General features: G+C 44.6%; 1 protein-coding gene and 1 pseudogene across 1 annotated transcript in view; both read left to right on the forward strand.

The window, feature by feature from the left end:
- PKHD1 (PKHD1 ciliary IPT domain containing fibrocystin/polyductin) overlaps window positions 1-20,351 on the forward strand; it is a 1,788,124-nt gene that overhangs the window by 1,015,845 nt on the left and 751,928 nt on the right. The gene's annotated exons all lie outside the window — the stretch shown is intronic.
- On the forward strand, window positions 13,109-13,600 carry LOC146816600 (protein FAM167A-like; annotated as a pseudogene).

The following is a 20,351-nucleotide window of genomic DNA, read 5'->3' on the forward strand; positions in this document are numbered from 1 at the left end:
GGACCTTTAGTCGAAGGAAGGTACAGCCCGAACGGCTGAACAGAATTACGTGAAATTTGGCAAAGAGGTAGCCATAAGGTCAAGGAAGTGCCTTTTGAAGGTCTCGTGTAAATCTGTTCAGTATTTCCTGAGAAAATAGCATTTAAAACCATATCAATATCTATACGCGCGCACCGTGCGTGCACTGTGCGCGCACCCTGCCGTGCGCGAGCGCAATTCTGATTGGTTGTTAGATGTCAGTAAACATTCGAATCGGTCAAAATCAGGAAGTGTCGGCCGCCATTTTGTCTTTCGCAGTCTGAGGAAGTGAAAAACAAAGGTGGAGAACTTGAAAAGGGGGCAGGGTGGACAGTTCCTGACCCCCTAGCCTTTGTCATGGGGTCACTGAAGGACCGCCAAGGGTGAAAAAAACATAAAACATTTTTTCGAAAAAGCGCGGGGTGCGCGCACCGTGCGCGCACGGCACGAACAACGCATCGTGGGCGCTCGGTGCGCGAAGCGCACCAAGTGTCCACTGCGCGCGCGCGGTGCCCGATGCGCACGGTGCGCGCACGGTGAAAAACCTGGAAAAAAAAAATATTAATAAAGACATAACAGCATTTAAAAAACCGTACAAATTCACTTAAAAAACCATAGGTTTCACACGTGCAAGCAACTATAACTCACGCGACCGCAATCCTCTGCTGATGACGTCAGATATTACATCACTGATTACATATGTGTCTTTCTGAAAAATAAATATTTGTAATATATGTATAGCTAAAGATTAATGGAAGAAGACATGGGTAAATAGGTGTCTAAATACAGTGATGTAATATCTGACGTCATCAGCAGAGGATTGCGGTCGCGTGAGTTAGAGTTGCCTGCACTAACTATAACGGGGGAATTTCATTGGTTTTTTACGAGGGAAATGTCCAGGTAACTATAACATGTGTGAAACCTATGGTTTTTTAAGTGAATTTGCAAGGTTTTTTAAATGCTAATTCCTAACTGTAACATGTGTGAAACCTATGGTTTTTGAAGTGAATATTTATATATATATATATATATATATATATATATATATATATATATAAACTTGTCGAAAACCACTTGGTTAATCCTGCCGCGTCTCCAGATCAAAGGGCGCGTCGTCTTGTCAGACCAACCCCGCAAGGTCCGTAATGAATTTCCACGAATTCCCTTAAAAAGGATTGACGACGCCGTGTCTTGTGCTGCAAATTAATTTTATTTGTCAGCAGCTGACAAATAAAATTAATTTGCAGCACAAGACACGGCGTCGTCAATCCTTTTTAAGGGAATTCGTGGAAATATATATATATATATATATATATATATTCACTGAAAAAACCATAGGTTTCACACATGTTATAGTTAGCGGAAATTTTACTGATAAAAAACCAATGAAGTTCCCCCGTTATAGTTAGTGCAGGCAACTATAACTCACGCGACCGCAATCCTCTGCTGATGCTAATACTGTATTTAGACACTTATTTGCCCATGTCTTCTTCCATACATTTTTAGCTATACATATATTACAAATATTTTTTTTTCATAAAGACACATATGTCATCAGCAGAAGATTGCGGTCGCGTGAGTTATAGTTGCCTGCACTAACTATAACGGGGGAATTTCATTGGTTTTTTATCAGTAAAATTTCCGCTAACTATAACATGTGTGAAACCTATGGTTTTTTCAGTGAATTTGCAAGGTTTTTTAAATGCTAATTCCTAACTATAACGTGTGTGAAACCTATGGTTTTTTCAGTGAATTTGTACGGTTTTTTAAATGCTAAGTTACTTTACGCCATTCGTGGCGTGCGCGCCCACTTAACGCAGTTCGTTCGGTGCGCGCACGGTGCGCTTCACGCACCGTGCGCGCACAGTGAGCACGCGGTGCGCTTCGCGCACCGCGCGCCCACTTTACGCAGTTAGTGCCGTGCACGCACGGTGGGCACGCGGTGCGATGACAAAGCAAGAAAGCACGTCAACAAATCTGTTTCTGCTTTCCTCCGTGACTATGGTATGGGTGCCATTTACCACAACAACTTGCGTTATGACATGCAAGACATTTATAGAGGAGATGGTGTGCACTTCAATGATGAAGGGAACAGAGTCTTCCTCTTGAACCTTAGACTCTGCATCGGTACTTACTTGTAGGTACCACTAAAAAATCATTTCATAAACACAACGGCTCTTTTTAGAGCTCCCTAATTTCTAAACTCTTAAATCTGCTTTTCATTTATCTATTTTTATTTTTTTACCGTACGCTTACCGTAAGCTTACCGTACGCGTACCCCGTGATTTTTTTTAAAATCAATAAATGTTTTTTTTGTACTTTTCTGTCCTTCTTTGACCCCCTTACAAATGTTAGGGGGTCTGTAACTCTCCTCATTGCCCCCTTTCCTTGTTTTCACTCTTTTTTTTCAGAGTGAAATACACAAAATGGCGGCCGCCGCTTCCTGGTTTCGGCCGATTCGAATGTTTACTAAGATCTAACAGCCAATCAGAATCGCGCTCGCGCACGCCGCCGTACGCTTACCGTAAGCGTACGGTAAGCGTACCGTAAGCGGGCTCAGATATATATATTGATTTAAAGGCTATTTTCTCAGAATCTACTGAACAGATTTACACCAAACCTACAAAAGGCACTTCCTTGACCTAGGGACTACCTCTCTGCCAAATTTTGAGTAATTCTGTTCAGCCGTTCGGGCTGTAGCTCGTTCTAAAGGTCCTATGGAAAAATGCATGGGAAAAACGCGTTTTGGGACCCCCCTTTTATCTCAGCCCCCGCTTGACGGATCCCCCCGAGACTTTCAGGGTAGGAGCGGAGCGTAGCGCCCCACCTATTTTGAGAAATTCGCGAGGATTCGTCGACCGGCGCCAAAGTTATTCAAAATAGAATGTTGAGGTTTTCCTATGGAAACGTGGTCCTAACTATAACTACCTACTGGCGACCGCCAGTAGGTAATATATATATATATATATATATATATATATATATATATTCACTTAAAAAACCATAGGTTTCACACATGTTATAGTTAGGTGGACATTTCACTTGTAAAAAAACAATGAAATTCCACGGTTATAGTTAGTTCAGATAACTATAACTCGCGCGACCGCCACTCTATCATAAGGATGATGTCATGAGTGATGCCACTGACCATGTCATGAGTGATGAAATATGTGACGTCATGAGCACTGGATTGCGGGCGCGCGAGTTATAGTTATCTGAACTAACTATAACGGTGGAATTTCATTGTTTTTTTACGAGTGAAATGTCCACCTAACTATAACATGTGTGAAACCTATGGTTTTTTAAGTTAATTTGCAAGATTTTTTAAATGCTAATTCCTAACTATAACGTGTGTGAAACCTATGGTGTTTTAAGTGAATTTTTACGTTTTTTTAAATGCCAATTTCTTTTTTTTTTAATGGTTTTTCACTGTGTGCGAACCCCGCGATTTAAAAAAAATAAATAAATGTTTTTTCACCCTTCGCGGTCCTTTAGGGACCCCCGGACAAAGGCTAGGGGGTCAGGAACTCTCTACCCTGCCCCCTTTTCACATTCGCCACCTCTCTTTTTCACTCTCGCACCCACAACAAACAAAATGGCGGCCGACACTTCCTGATTTCGACCGATTCGAACGTTGACTGACATGTAACCACCAACCAGAATTACGCTCGCGCACGTTAGGGTGCGTGCACGGTACGCGCACGGTGCGCGGCTATAGATATGTATGTGCTTTTAACTGCAATTTTCTCAGGAACTACTGAGCAGATTGACTCCATATATGCAAAAGGCACTTCCTTGACTTGAGGACTACCTCTCTGCCAAATTTCAAGTAATTTTCGGGCTGTACCTTCGACTAAAGGTCCTATGGGAAAATGCATGGGGAAAATGCGTTTTGGAACCCCCCTTTTTTCTCAGGCCCCCGCTTGACGAATCACCCCGAGACTTTCAGGGTAGGAGCTGAACGGAGCGCCCCATTAGTTTTGAAAATTTCGCGAGGATTCGTCAACCGGCGCCAAAGTTATTCAAAATAGAATTTTCAGATTCCCTATGGAAACACGGTCCTAACTATAACTATCTACTGGCGACCGCCAGTAGATAATATATATATATATATATATATATATATATATATATATATATATATATATATATATATATATATATATATATATATGTATCGTCCTTTATCCCACGACGGGTTTCCCCGCGCACTCACGAGTCAGGAGACAGTTGTGCAGTGATGCAAATTGAGTTTTATTCCATATTATTTCTTCAGCATGCCAGTTCTGTTAACTCTACGCGTTTCGGTCTCCACTGAGACCTTGTTCACGAGACTGATCACAGGAACTGCCATTTTTTCAAATTATAAAGCACACACATTACTCATTACGTCATTTCCTGTTTGAAATGCTAAGCATCATGGTAATGGTAGTTTTAAGTTTTTTCGTTTTTTCGTTTTTTTGACATCACCCTTCCCACAATTATTTACACAATTCATATATGTCGAATTAATTCTTAGACCCATTTTTTACAAATCGTGGACTACACGTATCTGCCAAATCCCCGCATTCAATGTCAACAAATACTTGATTTGACAATTCCGCCCAAACCCAAACTAAAGCCCTCTGGTGGACAATTAATTTCGTCTTTCATTTGTAATGACCTTCATGCAATCTAGCCCCCTGGTGGGCCTGGTTTTAACTAGGATCGGATACTTTTGGATCTGATTTTATATAATGGTATGCTTGCTTCAGCTATTTTAAATATATACAGGGAGGGAATTCAGTCAGTTCATCTACCATATTCATTCTAACTTCTACCTTTCCAATCATCTGGAACGTATGCCATAAATTGTTAGCAATCGTGTTAGCATAATTTGTATAAAAACGTTTTTTTGTGCTATGTACATGAGGCGCATTTTCGTTTCAGCTCTACTACAATTTTACATATTCAGCATTTGTTTGATAGTGGAACCTTATCCCAAACAGTTCATAGATGATAATGAAGCTCCTCATCCTGATTTAAACCATCCGGCATTAATGTTCGAAAGTTCAGAATGTGTCGCGATTCCTTTTGTCTCAGAGTTCTTTCTCTGTCACCACCTCTTGGGTGTATTCCCACTGTTTCCAAAGCGTAAAATTTTAGTTTTTTCCAGTCTCCACCATGTTCCTTCTCCATGTGTTTCGCTACAGCGTTGCTTCTGTCCATGTTAATTGTGGCCCGCACGTGTTCCAAGATGCGTTTTTTTAATTCACATTTTGTGCTGTTCCAGAAACTGCATCCCCCAGGGCCTTTCTTTTAAATTAAGAGGAGGGGGACATGTGGCCCCACCCTGAACCCCTTTGGGCCACAGGACCAACATCTCCTGGGCTTCCTTATTTTTTAAGGGGAGGGGGCGTGCAGCGTCTGTCCTTGATTCACTTTGGCTCCAAGGACCCCATCCCCTGGGGCATTTATTTTGTTAAGGGGGTGGTGCTGCCCTCCCTCCCCGGGCCTTTACAATCCTGAGACCCCATCCCCTGGGACCCCAGGTGGGTGTTCTGGGGAATGACTGGGCACCCACAAAAGACTGTATTGGGGACACGGGGGAGACCCAGGGCCCTCATGGGACTTCATGCACCTATGCTGGGTGCATTGGGAGCTGACTTTGCTCCCAACCAGAAAAAGCAGCTGTTTTTCTTGCTTGGTGGCTGGGCCATCCCCCCTCCCTTTTCATATTGTGCCGGGCCCTGGGGGATGGGTTCCTGTGGCCCTGAATAGCCCAGGGTGGGGGACCAAGCTGGTCAGGACTAGGGGGCAAGGTATCTTTCCCCTGCCCTCATATTTCTTTTAAACAAACTCAGGACAGGGATTAAGTCCCCAAGTCCTGTAAGGGCTGGCTGCAATATTTTTTCTCATGTTGCAGGTAGCCAATCAAAGCTCTCGCTCTCTGACTCTTGCAGTAGCGACTTGGCTGAAGAGAAAAAAAAGTCTCCTGGGCCAATCAGAATGCTCTATTTTTTTTTAATTGGGTTCGAACCCAACCGCTCAGATATACAAATATTTTGGTCCTTATGTTTTTTTAAAACTAACGAATTTATGCCAAATCACAAAAAGCATGCCTTCTGGACTAAGATCTAGATTCCTGCCAAATTCGGTGTAATCCCGTTCAGCAGTTTGTGCTGTAGAGCTGCCTAAATAAAGTCTATGGAAAATGTATGGGGATTAAGCATTTTTAAAAGACCCTCTTATTCTCGGGCCCCCCCCCAACTGATGGATAAACCCTAAACTTTCCATGAAGAAACAAGTCAAAAAAGAGCAATTTTTGGGAAGTTTTGTGAGATTGGTCAAATGGGTGAAAGTTATTAGCAAACTAAAAGAGGGATTTCCTAACGTGACCATCACTGGGAAATAACAATATATCAATTTATACGTGATTACTTCTATGTTGCAAGTTTTATTTTTATATCACTTACTGATTTTTTTATAGCACTTACTAAATTAACTTGTAATCTGAGTTATCGATTAAAAATATGCCCTGCTGCTTTTCCGCAGAATAAATTCCATTTCTAAAAGTGAATATTATATTTTAGGGTGCAAATGGCGACATGCCCTTCACTCCTATACACTGTATTTGTACTTTGTTAATTGAACAACATGACATGTTGGACAATTTCCAAACACCAATTAGGATCCATTTAACCAGAATACATATAATTGGGTACATGATGATAAAGTTATGGACCACCACGATACTTTCCCATGCATGGTATGAAGGCCTTCCTTGCAATCCTATTACTGTGCACACAATTGATACTCAGTCCAGCATACAGACAAGGAGCAGTAAGAAGTGGACAAATACCTTCCAGTAGGCCTCCCACCCACAGCCCTAAAAGAAATGTACATGCCAGACCCCAATGAAAGCTTTACACTTTATGTCAGAGATAGTGCATCATCCATTGCATACTAAAAGTGTTGCTATAATAAGTCATTTTTGTCAGTACAGCTGCCAGGATCATCACAACCCATGTAAAGTATGCCATTCCTTCATCTTGTGTGGAGTATCCTGCAAACTGAAGTCTTCCATGCATCAGGTCAAGTGGATGCAGGTTAGGAGCGTGGCAGGCAGTGTCATAACTGCTTCTCTACCACACCCCACTAATGTGTATCAGCCGTGCTCCGTTGTGTACCTGCAATGAACTGGACTCCTAAGTGAGTTAATATTTGAGGCCGTTGCAAAGACAACCAAAATCTCCTCTATCTAGGATGTTGAATGTACACCCAGGAGGGTCTATGAAAACTTTGCAGGATAACCTCTGACTGTGTAAAGGGATGTACAATTATTTTTGGGGATGAACTGAAAATATTGCCTTTTAGACTTGCATTGGACACCTGCAGTGTAAATGTAAAATTGTCCTAATGATATTTTCTGAAACCCTAGCATGGATCCAGCACCAGGGACGGACTGGCCGTAGTAGACACCGGGCGTTTCCACGGTGGGCCGCCTGGGCGGGGCCCGGTTTTAGACCCGGGGTGGGGCCGTTTTTGTTACCGTGAGCTGTTTTGCAGTGTAGCTGCAATATCAGCACCCAGCAATAAAAGTGGCACAAAGCTTTCCTTCCGCTATGCGGGGCTGGCCGTGCTCTTTGCAAGAGCCGCTTCCGGTTCCCAGTCCGGCCCTGTCCAGCACTCCTCGACGCACGTTGATCACTCCTGGTCTATATGCTCCTGGTCTATATGGTAGTGGGTTTAGTGGCTCAGTAAACTAATGCAGCCACTGTGTGGACTTGTTTCTGGACCTCATGGTCACAGGTTCAACTTCAAGAGGGTCCACTCAGCCTTTCATCCTTCCAACGTCAATAAAATAAGTGTTATTGAGTTAGGTAACAGTAGACATCTGTTATTCAGCTTCCATATACCCTTTGGGGTGAACATGCACTGTATAATTTACATTCTCGATATTAAGGGCCCAATTACGATGTTGGGCGGACAGCAACTGACCAACCATTGGTTGCGATCTGCCCGACATCTGCCCCTGTGGTCTGCCTGCTGCATTTCGATGTGTCGGACTGAGGCATCGGGTGGAGGGACCGTCCTCTGCTGTTCTGACGGGTTCAACGTAATCCCTACAATATAGGCGGTGCATGCTCAGGAACGCCGTAGGGATTACGATGACCCTTTCCCTCTGCTCTTCTATGGGGGTCTGACCTTTTCTATGAGGCCTCGGGGGCACCTGTGGGACATTTTTTAGGGCCGTTTTTCCCGCCGCATAAGCTACAATTGTGAAATGGATGTTTGTGACCGCAATGCAAATTCAGCAGGCGGAACCGTCGACTTGTGGTCGGGCGGTTCCAGTCTGGTACGATGGCAATCAGGCGCAAGTCCGACTGACATCATAATGAGTCCCTATATGTCTTCCTTTCGTTTATATAGAGACAAATGCCACTAACGGGGGAAATTTAGTAGCATATTGTAGTCACTTTGATGACGTAGGCATTCTAATCTCACGCTTATTCTCATCAATGAGATGACCATATGTGATTCAGTTTCCCTCTGCGCTTCAGTGTTTTGCTAGCCATGTAAATGTGTTTGTGTTTACTGAAATTGTGCAGTAAATAATCGAACTATAAGCATTCCTAGGCACAAAACAATCCTTTCCTTTCATGTCGCAAAAGGGGACTTCATATGCTCTATTAAAAGGCGACTTTCCAACTGTGCTGCACTGAATGCGCGCCATGATGCTAATCCGGGAAAGAGATGGGCAAATTATGAACGAATTTGATGCGTTTTGTTCAATATATTTATCCCACTGTCCTAATCACTTTTTCATTATTAAAACAAGCTTCTTTGTTACCTCAATTTGAAAAAGTAATTAACTTTTGTTCCTGTATGGTGCCAGCCTGCAGGAGATAATTATTTCTATTGTTTTAGGGAGACGGTGGTCACAGCGTTAGAAATCATCGCAACAGATGGCGAAGGGAGCATTCACCGAGGAAAGCATTTATCGGAACAAAATGGCCGCCTCCTTCCCTCATACACATATGCATTTTCTTTCCCTTCGGGTTAAAAGAGAGAGGAAAGAGAATTTCCCTGGCATATTAGGCTGAGTAGCTGTCAGGGGTTCATCGACAGAAAGCGCACCCTTCATGTACTCCATCACTAAAATGAAGTGTTTTCAAGTGTGGCGGAGCCAGGGGTCCCCGGTATGGGGAAATCTACACACTGTATTCCATCACTTAAAATGTTAACCTTGTCATAGCGGAAACTGGAAGCAGAAACACTTGTTTTGTGCTTGCTGACTAAATGGCAATCTGTCAACACAGCAGAAAGGGCTATGCTGTGCGTGTCAGCGAGGTGTTGTGGTGTTTTGCAGCAGGGATTTGCAGCCTCTCTGGGCTGAGATGAGATTGTGACCAATTTGAGGAAAGATTGAAAAAAAACTAAGAAAGAGCGGGAGAGGGCGCAAAATGTCCGTGCAGTTAGAAAACTGCAAGCATAAATCTATGCTGGAAAGGCTGGGTATTTTTCCGGTGAAGGGCCAGAAGCGAAGAGCATTGGAGTGTATACTGAACAAGCATTGGCAACAGGTTGGGCACCGGACTCCATTGTGATTATTGACACTTTTTCCAGTCCTGGCTTTAATTTTGCAACCAAATGCATTCTGAGTTTTGTAGTCTGTTTCCTTTTTTTGAGGTAACTAGACTAGCACACTTGATACAGTGACGTGTGGGTTTAAAGTCCAGGACTGTAAATAATGTCCACGATGACAGTTTTAATGTTCACCCTAATGCAAAAGCCACCAGAGGCCTGATAATGAGTTTGGGGGGTGTATTCCGACTAGTGCGTAAACTCCTATTTACACACAGGTCGGAATTACTAATTGAGTGTTATTTAACGCATTCGATAATTAAAGGATGGATTAAATACCTGAACTTTCGTTAAGTTTTGGCAGTTTGGAAATTTAACAGGTGAAAACCTTATGGTAATTACTGTCTCGTGAATTTTGGTGAACAAAACATCAAAATCTGCATGTTATTCCCCAGAAACTCGTGATAGGTACTATTTATCTAAAACAGCAAGTAACAAACCAGTGGTATTCTTCTTTATTTGGTGCAATAAATAGCACCTGCACTTGTAATAGGTCTGTCTGATAACTGAAAATGCAAACCAGACCTATTGGCTTTGATAGTGTTTGTTTGGTGTGTAAAACGTTTTGTGTGCTTCGTGGCGTTATGCCTAGACTCAAACCCACAGAGTCATCACTTGTGCATCATTTTACTTAGAATTGAATAATAGATGTATTGTGGCATACTTGATAGATTTGCTACTCACAACTTCCTTCCTTTGGCTGGGAACTGTAAACAAACTCATAATAAAAGGACTGAGGGCCTCATTTAAAATACTTTGCAGTAGGGCAGCGTCGCAAGCGTACCCTGCTGCACTGCCCTACAGCAAAATAAAAGGGTAGGAATGTGCTGTATCTGTTAGATATGGCACATTTCTGTGCTGGCGCTCAATTGGCTCTCGTGCGCCAACGCAGGTACCCTTGCACCACGGTGCAAGGGTGTCTGCATTGTGGAAATGCACAAAAACAATCAGTGGAGGCAATTTCCTCCTTCTATGTGTGCACACAATGAAAGAGGAAAAAATGAGGAGAAATAAAGTTATTTATCCTCACTGCACCTCCCCTACGGCACTGCAACGTGCGCCTAAGGAGTGTCATTCAAATTGATGTTCCGGCGGCGCACAGGCCTTGAAAATGAGGTCCTGATCTAACTCATAAGCATTATGGTCACATCGTGGCCGCAAATGGATCTACAACTTTTTTGTCTGTTTTGTTTTTATCATTTAAACTGCCACAGTTTCCTTTGCGTGTCCAAGCCAGGCTGGACTTCTGGGATGAAACATGCATTATTATCTTCCTAGGGAGGGCAATCTTGTCCTTTTCTGAATCTGTTGGTATTTTAAATGTTAGGACGGGTTCAGCAGAAGCTTAGGGTCAGTGGAAGCATATTGAGGTGAATACTATGGGCTAAAAGTCAGTGGCGTACTGGGGTGCCCTGGGTTCTGATGTAAGCAAGGGAAATGCCTAATCACTCTCAGTTGAATGTGAAAATACTGTGTGCCCCTCAAACCTATGGGTTCCGGTTCCACTGCACCAACTGCACCATTGGCAGCTACGTCCACTGCTAGCATTTTATATATTTTTTGAATACCCAATGCCTCATTTATGAGGTTTTGCCATAGGGCAGCGCCGCAGGCCTTTCTGCTTCACTGCCCTATGGCAAAAGAAGATACAGTGCATTCCTGTCCTTTTCCCCTGCGCAGGCGCACAATGGACTGCTGTGCGACAACGCAGGCACCTTTGCACCATGGTGCAAGTGTGCCTGCGTTGCAGGGATGATTCTTATTGTGCACAAAGAGAAACCTTCCGGCCCAAAAACAATCAAAAGAGTCTTTTTTCTCTATCTATGTGTGCTGCACAATGCAGCACACATAGAAAAAGGACAAGCATTTGTAATGCAATAGGTTTCGCATTTACGCAAGTTTCTGCCATTGGTATTGTAAATGACAATGCCTTTTATTTATGTTTTAAAAACAAAAATAAAAGGCATTGTTATTTTCAATGTCAATAGCTTATACTCGCGCAAATGCGAGACCTATTGCATAGCAAATGCTTGTCTATTCAGGGGGACTAGATCAGTTGGCACTGTTCACGAGTGACACGGTGGACCTGCACGTTTCGATACTGTAGTTCAGATGCTTCTAAACGAAGCATGGGAAAATGGGCTCTGTCAGAACAGTAATTATTAAGGAACTCTTAAAAAGCTACTCTGGAATTTTACTCGATTTCCGGTTTTAGGTGACGGGTTACAAATCAATTAAAAAAATAAAGACGGGGTTACAGCTGGTTTTATTTGCTTAATTTGTTATGCTCTTTACTAAAAGCAAACGTTTCTCAGAACGACTCTCGGGTTTGCCTGCTTCATACAATCTCTAGTCCCAGGCTTCTCAGTGAAATAATGAAACTAGCTGGATACTAATTTTGACGCAGCACAATTTCCAGTGGTAAAAACGAACATAGGGTGCTTAAAGTATGTGGCGATGTCACACAGCGCTAATATGCATTAATGATCTCTCTGGCGGCACCTTCTAGCAACATGAATAGGCTGTGCTGAGCGCGCATTGTGCTGAGCGTTCACAATTCCCCGCATACTTGCAGTGCACTCGTTTTATTGCATGCAACCTTGTTTACATTTTCTTGCTACTTCGCGTGTGTAGATCTTTCTTGCACGAGTCACCTCAACCCCTGAACTACAACACACGCCTTTTTGAGTCGATATTTGGTGGTAGAAACCTCTGTTTAGGCCATACACGCTTCAGTAAAACATACACTGCTCACTCACACCGACTCACTGGCCCTTGCACATGCTGACTCGTTCTGGTGACCTCCCCGCGCACTGTGCGGGGACTGGTCTAGCTCGCATTAGCAAAGAACCTTGTCCATGCTCGCTCTTGCACAAACATTTTAGCACTTTAACGCGTGCCTATTGCCTTACTGCTCACGCCTGTACAAATGCTTCTGCAATTTCACTCTTGAAGGAACCCTCTCGCACGTCCACTGGTGTTGACCATGTACAGTGTTACTTTTGCATGGTAATTGTTGCACCCACACACTCAAAACCCGTCTAACACAAACCCTCTGCATTCACCTTGTACAGAACTTCTGGCACGGTCACTCATGTGTTGACCCATTTGCACACTTAGTGTGTAGCGATTATATTTGCGAAGGAATTCTTTCTGGGGTTCTCTTGCCCGTTTATTCGTGCACCGATATTTTTCAGCCATTATTGTAGAGTTCCTGGTGCACATTCACTTGCGCACAGACCCTTTTGCACTCTCACTCATAGTGCACACATCCTTGTGCACAGTCCTTCCCAGAGTTTCTCTGGCAGGCTAACTTTTCTCAGACGTCCTTAGGTAGACCCTAACTCACACTCATTCTTGCAGAGTTGCACTAGCACTCTCTCACAGACACATGGCAGATCCACTTGTGCACAGATCTCTTGTGAACACTCGCACGTGCGACCTTTGTGAATGCTCACTGAAGATGTCCTTTGATGGGTGGAAGTTCAAGGAGCTGGGCGAGGAGTCCTCTACCTGTGATGATGACTTGGACTCGGTGAAGGCCCTCACGGTGAAGCTGAAGCTGCAGACACGCCGGCCCTCCTACCTGGAGTGGAAGGCCCAGGTGCAGCACCAGCCCTGGAGGGCCCACGAGAGGACGCCAGCATTCAAGGCCGTGGCACGAGGGCGTGGTGAGGAGGCCATGAGCCTGCCCTGGAGCGGCCAAAGGAAGGCGCCGATGCACGAGGAAGGTGGTGCCTGTCAGCCGCCCAGAGGCCCCAAGAGGGTGCCGGTGCACGAGCTGGTGGAAAGAGTGCCTGAGGGGGAGGGAGCAACCCCACCGTGCACCCACCGAGCACCCACATCGGCTGAGGACATGCCACTGAGGAACACCCAGGGCTTCGCCACCCTGGGCTAGGTGCTGGAGTGGCGCCGGCAAGAGCTGGTGAGTTCTGTGCACCCTCAGATATCATAGGGTCTAGAGCAAAAATTACGTGTGCTGCATATTAGACTTTTGTCTGTTTTGTGTATCTAGATGCATGCATTTGCGGAATATATATAGATGTCACACAGCGCTAATATGCATTAATGGTCTCTCTCTGGCAGCACCTTCTAGCAACATGAATAGGGTGTGCTGAGCGCGCGTTGTGCTGAGCGCGCGAGCCGTACGCGTGCACATCGCCTGTCCTGTCCGGTGCGTTGTGCAGAACGCGCGAGACGAACGCGTGCACATGGCCTGTCCTGTCCGACGTGTGCACATGTCCTGTCACCCATCGGCCAAGAAACCCACAACAATAGATCTCGCCAAGGCGGGCAGCGCATGCGCTACGTCGCTAGGCGAGACCTAAAAAATAAGGAGAAATAAAGATATTTCTTCTCTTTGTGCCTCCCTAATGACTCCCCTTGGGAGGCGTATGCTTTTGGCACTACCTTAGAGTTACGATTACTCGTAAATCTGGGGCAGTGTCAAAAAGCAATGGATGTTGCTGGGAACTTCCCCAGCAACACCCATTGCACGCGCCTATAATGCAGAAAACTGCGTTAAAGGGAACAACCTTTACGAGGCAGCATTTAACCAAAAAAAGTGGCTTAGTGCTGCCTGATAAACATGAAGCATGTTTCTGCGCCACGGACCGTCACAAAAAGTGACGTTCCTGCGGCGCAAGGGGCCTCATAAATGAGGCCCTGAAAGTTAAATCACGAGTACTGCCTCTGGATATGACTTCTTAATCCAACATGAGAAGTGACCCTGAAGATACACAATTTAAAGTAAGATTTCACACTTGGCTATCTTTTTTCTGAGCTCCCGAAACAGGAACGAGGCACTTTGTGAATTCTTGGACTTGTTATCTGGCACAGACTTGGAGGAGACCTCTGCCCTATGATAAACCACACTCCCTCCTCAGCCGACTCAGAAAAAAAAACTAGCACACCAAAAAAACGGACAAAATGCAGGTTACACTATGTCTCCGGCAACTGTCACACACTCCTGCTGCTTGTCTGTAGGTGTAGTGATACACACCTAGGAGGACACCCTGACCGACTGGAGCAGCCATGATGCTCCCCTATATTATATCCTGGAAGATAGTCATGATATATGTGAGCTGGGAGCTGATAGCAGAATCCCACAGTGTCGGAGAGAGCTGTTGCGGCCTATGCTCTGACAATGGATTTGGAGCCTTGCTCAGGGTAATATGGGGAGACCCATCCAGGCTCCATTCCATGTTTCAGGGTTGCTCAAGGACTTATCGAGCTATGCACCCTGCCTACTTCCCCCTCTGTTTACTTTTGTGAGCCTGGAAGTGAGTAGTTTGGGCTCTCTTTTGAATTGATAGTGGGAGTGTGTTATAATCATAGCTAGTCTGAAGTTCCATATATTCTGAGTGATAAATGTATGAAAAGAAGAAAGAGGAATACAAGGTGTTTACGTATCCTCATGATTAACCAGACTTTTGTGTATACTTTAGAAATGCACTGACAAGGAGGTGAATTAGTATTATGCAAAGGGATAACATACTACATGTGTTTCTTGATTGCTTTAATATTACACTCAGTAACCCCTAGTAAATTAAGATTCTCCACTTCAAACGCTTTAAATGTGCTGAAAGTATTACTTATTTGTTTATAGAAGTGCACACATAATGTAACCCATGCATTGGTAATTTTCCCAAATTGTGGGCCTGAAATGCATTCTAATGTATTTTCCAGCTAAAGTTTGAATTAGTATTTTCCTTGCATTTTGGAATGTTGCATGTATCTTGAATTCCCACTGAAGGTGTGCAACGTGGAATTTTAAAATTCTAGATATTTCGAAAATAATTTTCTCTTTACCTCTCATGCTGCTTAAAAATAACCATAGAGTCAGATAATTTAGGAGTATGGATTCTAGCTCGCCCAAGCCCAGGGGCTTATTTACAAGCCTCTTGCGCCACTGGGACATCACTTTCCCCATATTAAAAGTGACACACCAGTGGCGTATAGTGCTTGTAAATAAAAACAAAATAAAACTCGCCCCCATTAGCAAATAAGACAAAGAAGTAGCCCACATTTGCAAATTGTGCCATTTCGAACTCGCAAAGACACTTTACAGAGGTGTTTTGCAAGTTATGTGGGAACAAAAGTATTTGTGCTTGCTGCAGGCAATGTTTGTGGTGGTAATAATAGTGACATCCCAACACTCCGTCCATGCTGGACCCTCTTAAAACTAGGTGGGAGGGTTGGGTGGGCCCTCTCGAGGATGAGGATTGGAGAGACGCCCTTATGGCCCCCAGAACTCTCACGATCTCTGCTAGACTTCACCTCATACAGATATACTATCTTCACTGTGCATATCTTACACCAGCACGACCGCACAAAGCTGGACTCCTACCAGCCCCACAGTGTCCGCGCTGTAGAGAGGGACCAGCTGACTTCTTTCATATGGCCTGGTCCTGCGCAGTCATAGCTAAGTACTGGGCGACAGTCACAACGGAATTTAGTGAAGTGCTGGGATGGGAGGTGCCACTTACTCCACTGGCTCTTCTTTTTGGGGTGAAGGAAGGGATGGACGGCTCTCGAGCCAACAAGGTGTTCCTAGGTACAGCCCTCCTGGTTGTTAAAAGAGACATTGCAGTGGCCTGGAAAGACTCCAAGCCTCCTTCTATATCGAAATGGCACAGGGGAGTGGATTGGTGTGCGATCCAAGAAAAAGCGGTTTATGAGGCAAGAGGGTGCCCAAATAAATATGAGCGAATATGGGGTAAATGGGTGGGCTTATTGGACTGATTGCTTAGGGTAGACTCTTTATTATTCAATCTTACATTTATTACTCATAAGGGGATATGTAATGAAATGTCAATTATGTCACGGTGCTGCAAATACTTCCAATAACTGTCTTGTTTTTGTTTATAAAAAGCAAATAAAGTTGGTTATAAAAACAAATAGTGACATCCATAGAAAAAAACGGTTTAACAGTCCTGCAAACAGCCAAAAAAAACAGCCCTCCCACTGGCTTTTCATACCAGCTTATCAGGCCCTGCCTGATTGCCCTATAGTCCAATCCTGGGTTGAAGTGTTTCACAAAGGGCTAGGAGACTGTTACTTGCAAAGGGGATAGACTTGGTCTTCGAAATGTTGTTATAAATCATAGTGCCAAAGTCCCCAGGAGGATATTTCCCACATCACTCTTGTGGTCCTGTTCATCATCACCAATATGAAATTGAAATCAGTAGCAGCTATGATGGCCATCACGTCACAGCAGTAGCCATCTTAGGTGAGGGGATTACTCTCAAGATCCAGTGGGGTTCACTGAATTATAATGTTTATACTAACCATCTTTCATGCAGCAATTGTTTGGCAAATCATGCGTCCTCTCATGGACCAGCCTGGAGCGACTCACGCAACATGAAGGATTGTTTTCAGTGAAGCAATATAGAAAATGTCTTTTTATTTTAATTGATAAATCTGCATTACATAGTGGTGGTCTACACTGTGTGGTTATGTTAAGTCAAAATTTCCATAGAAAGGGATTTTTTTGTTTCATTATTAACTTTAATGCCATTTGACAAATCAGTGTGAACCTTCCCCCCCAAAAATGTTCATCTTTGTATCCTTCCTGGAAAGTTTTGCTCTGATCCGTCAATCCAACAGCAGCAAAGAACTGTCCAACATAGTCAAGGAGTTATAAATAATCCATACTTGTAAACCGTGAATATATCACCCCTTAAGGTTTCAAGGCATCGGGGAGATTAAGTGAGCTATTGCCCAGAGTCACATGATGCTGATCTGAGCTGCCACCAGCGATTGAACCGTGACCCCTGTGCTGAAGGAGATAGCTGCTCTGGCAGCTACACCACACTTCTCCATTTAGGAGCTCAACCTCCTCATGCCAACCGACACCCACCTACACTAGTTCACCTCCTGTAACACCCTCACAGAGAAGGAAACAGCATCCATCATGAGATACATTCACTACGGAGACCCAGCAGACCCCTGCCCCCACCACACTTTCAACCTCGGCAATCAACCCATCAGCAAAGAACTCACCAAGATCTTCAACTCCTCGATCACCATGGCCCACTTCCCCCAGAAATGGAAACATGCCTATGTGAAGCAGTTACTGAAGAAACCATCGGTTGACCCAAGAAAACCCAACAACTACCAATCCATCTCCCTGCTGCCCTTCCCTGCCAAGTTCAACGAGAAAAATATCAACATGCAGCTAAATAGACATCTTGAGAACCACAACCTTCTGGACCCCTCGCAATCCAGGTTCAGAGCAAATCACAGCCATGGATGACATCAGAATGCTGCTATACCACAGAGAAACAGCAACCCTCATCCTCATTGACCTCTCAGAAGCCTTTGAAACCTTATCCCACCACACACTGATCAACAGACTCCACCCGATCAGAATCTAAGGAGCAGCCCTCAAGTGGATCACATCCTACCTCACAGGAGGAGCCCTCCCTCCCTACTTCTCGCTCCCTAAGAACATCACCTTTGGTGTACCTCAAGGCTCCTCACTTAGTCCAACGCTCTTTAATGTATACTTGACACCCCTGGCCCACATCATCAGGAGCCATGGACTAAACATCATCTCCTACACCGACGACACCCAACTCATCCTCTGCCTGACTAACAACCCAACGAACATCAATGACAAGTTCCAAAGATGCATGAAAGATGTGGCCGTCTGCATGAACAACAATAGTCTCAAACCCAACACAGACAAGATAGAAGTACTCATCTTTGTGAAAGACAAGGACACCCTCTGGAACAACAAATGGTGGCCATCTGAGCTGGGCCCAACCCCCAAACCCAACAAACATGCCTGCAACCTCTGCATCATCCTTGACAGCCAGCTATCTATCAAGAAGCAGGTAAGCGCAGTCTCCTCCGCTTGCTTCCTCACCCTCTGTATGCTCAGGATGGTCTTCAGATGGCTCCCACCCTACACCAGGCATACCGTCACACAAGCTCTCGCCACCAGCAGACTCGACTACGGCAACTCCCTCTACTTAGGAATCACCGCCCAACTCATGAGGAAACTCCAGACCATCCACAACACAGCAGCCAGACTAATTCTTGACCTCCCCTGACAGGAGCACATCACCCCCCCACTGAAAGAACCTCCAATAGTTACCAGTCTTGAAGAGATGCCAGTTCAAGCTGCTCACCCATGCTTACAAGGCACCACACAACAAATGACCAGCATACCTCAACAAAGGAGTGAATTTCCACCAACACACCCGGGAACTCCGTTCCGGAACCCTCTCCCTAACAGCTACACAACGCATTTGCTGGGTAAACAGCAGAGGCGGCTCTTCTCCCACCTGGCAGCTACTACCTGGAACATCCTCCCCCTGCACTTCAGAGCCTCACCATCTCTCAAGCAGTTCAGGAAGGACCTCAAGACCTGGATGTTCAATCAATAGGACCCGGCAGCGTGATCCCATAGCACCTCAAGACCCTCACTGGTGAAGCAGACATGCTTTACAAATCATGATTGATTGATTGAAGCAGGGACCAAGTATAAGGGGCCAGATGGGGCAAAGGCGCAATTTCCCATGTTAATTCTCTTTGGAAATTTGGCTCTCTGATATCGAAAAAAATGCTGGAATACCGCAAATTTGGAAAAAGTTAGCTCTTTACTTGGGAAGTGTGCCTTTTGGTGTAAATCCATTCAGTAGTTTTGGAGCAATGAGCATTCAAAAAGATGCTTGGGTGGGCTTGAAGGGGTTAAAGCTGATAAAAAGTTAGAGATATCTCCTGGACCATTGGTGACAACATATGCTCTGATTGGCCCATTTGAAGTGGATGGGCGAATCCTGATTGGCTGGCCACAATATAGAGCATATGTTGGGGAAGCCATTACAGAACTCCTAGAAAATGAAATAAATGTCTAACAATCGAGCAGGTTGGGCACAACTTGACACCAGGGCCATGGTGGAGTGGGGAACAGGAAACGTAAAGATACTCTTCCTGGTGGCTAGAGGGGTCCACCACCACCATCTCTTATCTCGTTACATCTACTTGGACATGTCAGCTGCACTTCCATTCACCAGCTACCATGCTGTAAACTCGGTCTTCAATATAATATTCTCTGTATTGTGTGACCCTAATGAACCAGTGAGACTGTCTTTATCACATATATGAAGCGCTCTGGCAGCCCCTAGTGTTTGCAATGTACTACACAAACACCGAGAAATAAAGTAAAGAGTAGTGTAGTTAACAATCCAGACATGACGTGTATGTGAGAGCGTGCATGTTTGACACCAGTCTCTTTGAATGAATGCCTGACCTATTTAAGAGTATAGGTCTAGGCTGCTGATGTGGCCGCAGTCTCTGATCATTGCTAGTGTTGCAGTAGTTTGCTGGGTGTATGTTTACCTGCCTCAAGTGTACATTTTATTCTGCATCGCTCCACATCCTGTGCAGATCATGGAATGCGAGTTGGCTTTGCATGGTGTTATTTGCTGCAGGTAAAATCTGTACTTTGTGTGGCGCATGGTGATGTGCAACTGAGTAGGTATGGCATTTGATTACATGCTAAACACAAGGAGATGATGGACGGAGCTCTGAAACTTTTCGGACAATCACCCCCAGTCACAGATCTGGGTTGAAACCATCATCCTTCTTTAGCTCACTTCGCCACCCCAGTTCAGACCCAGCCATATGCAAATCAGTCTTGACCCTGTTCTTCATGGGAACAGTCCAGCCCGAACTGCCAAGCCAGGTCTTCCCTG

The sequence above is a fragment of the Triturus cristatus genome, chromosome 6 (assembly GCF_964204655.1).
Source record: "Triturus cristatus chromosome 6, aTriCri1.1, whole genome shotgun sequence".
In the NCBI taxonomy this organism is placed as follows: Eukaryota; Metazoa; Chordata; class Amphibia; order Caudata; family Salamandridae; genus Triturus; species Triturus cristatus.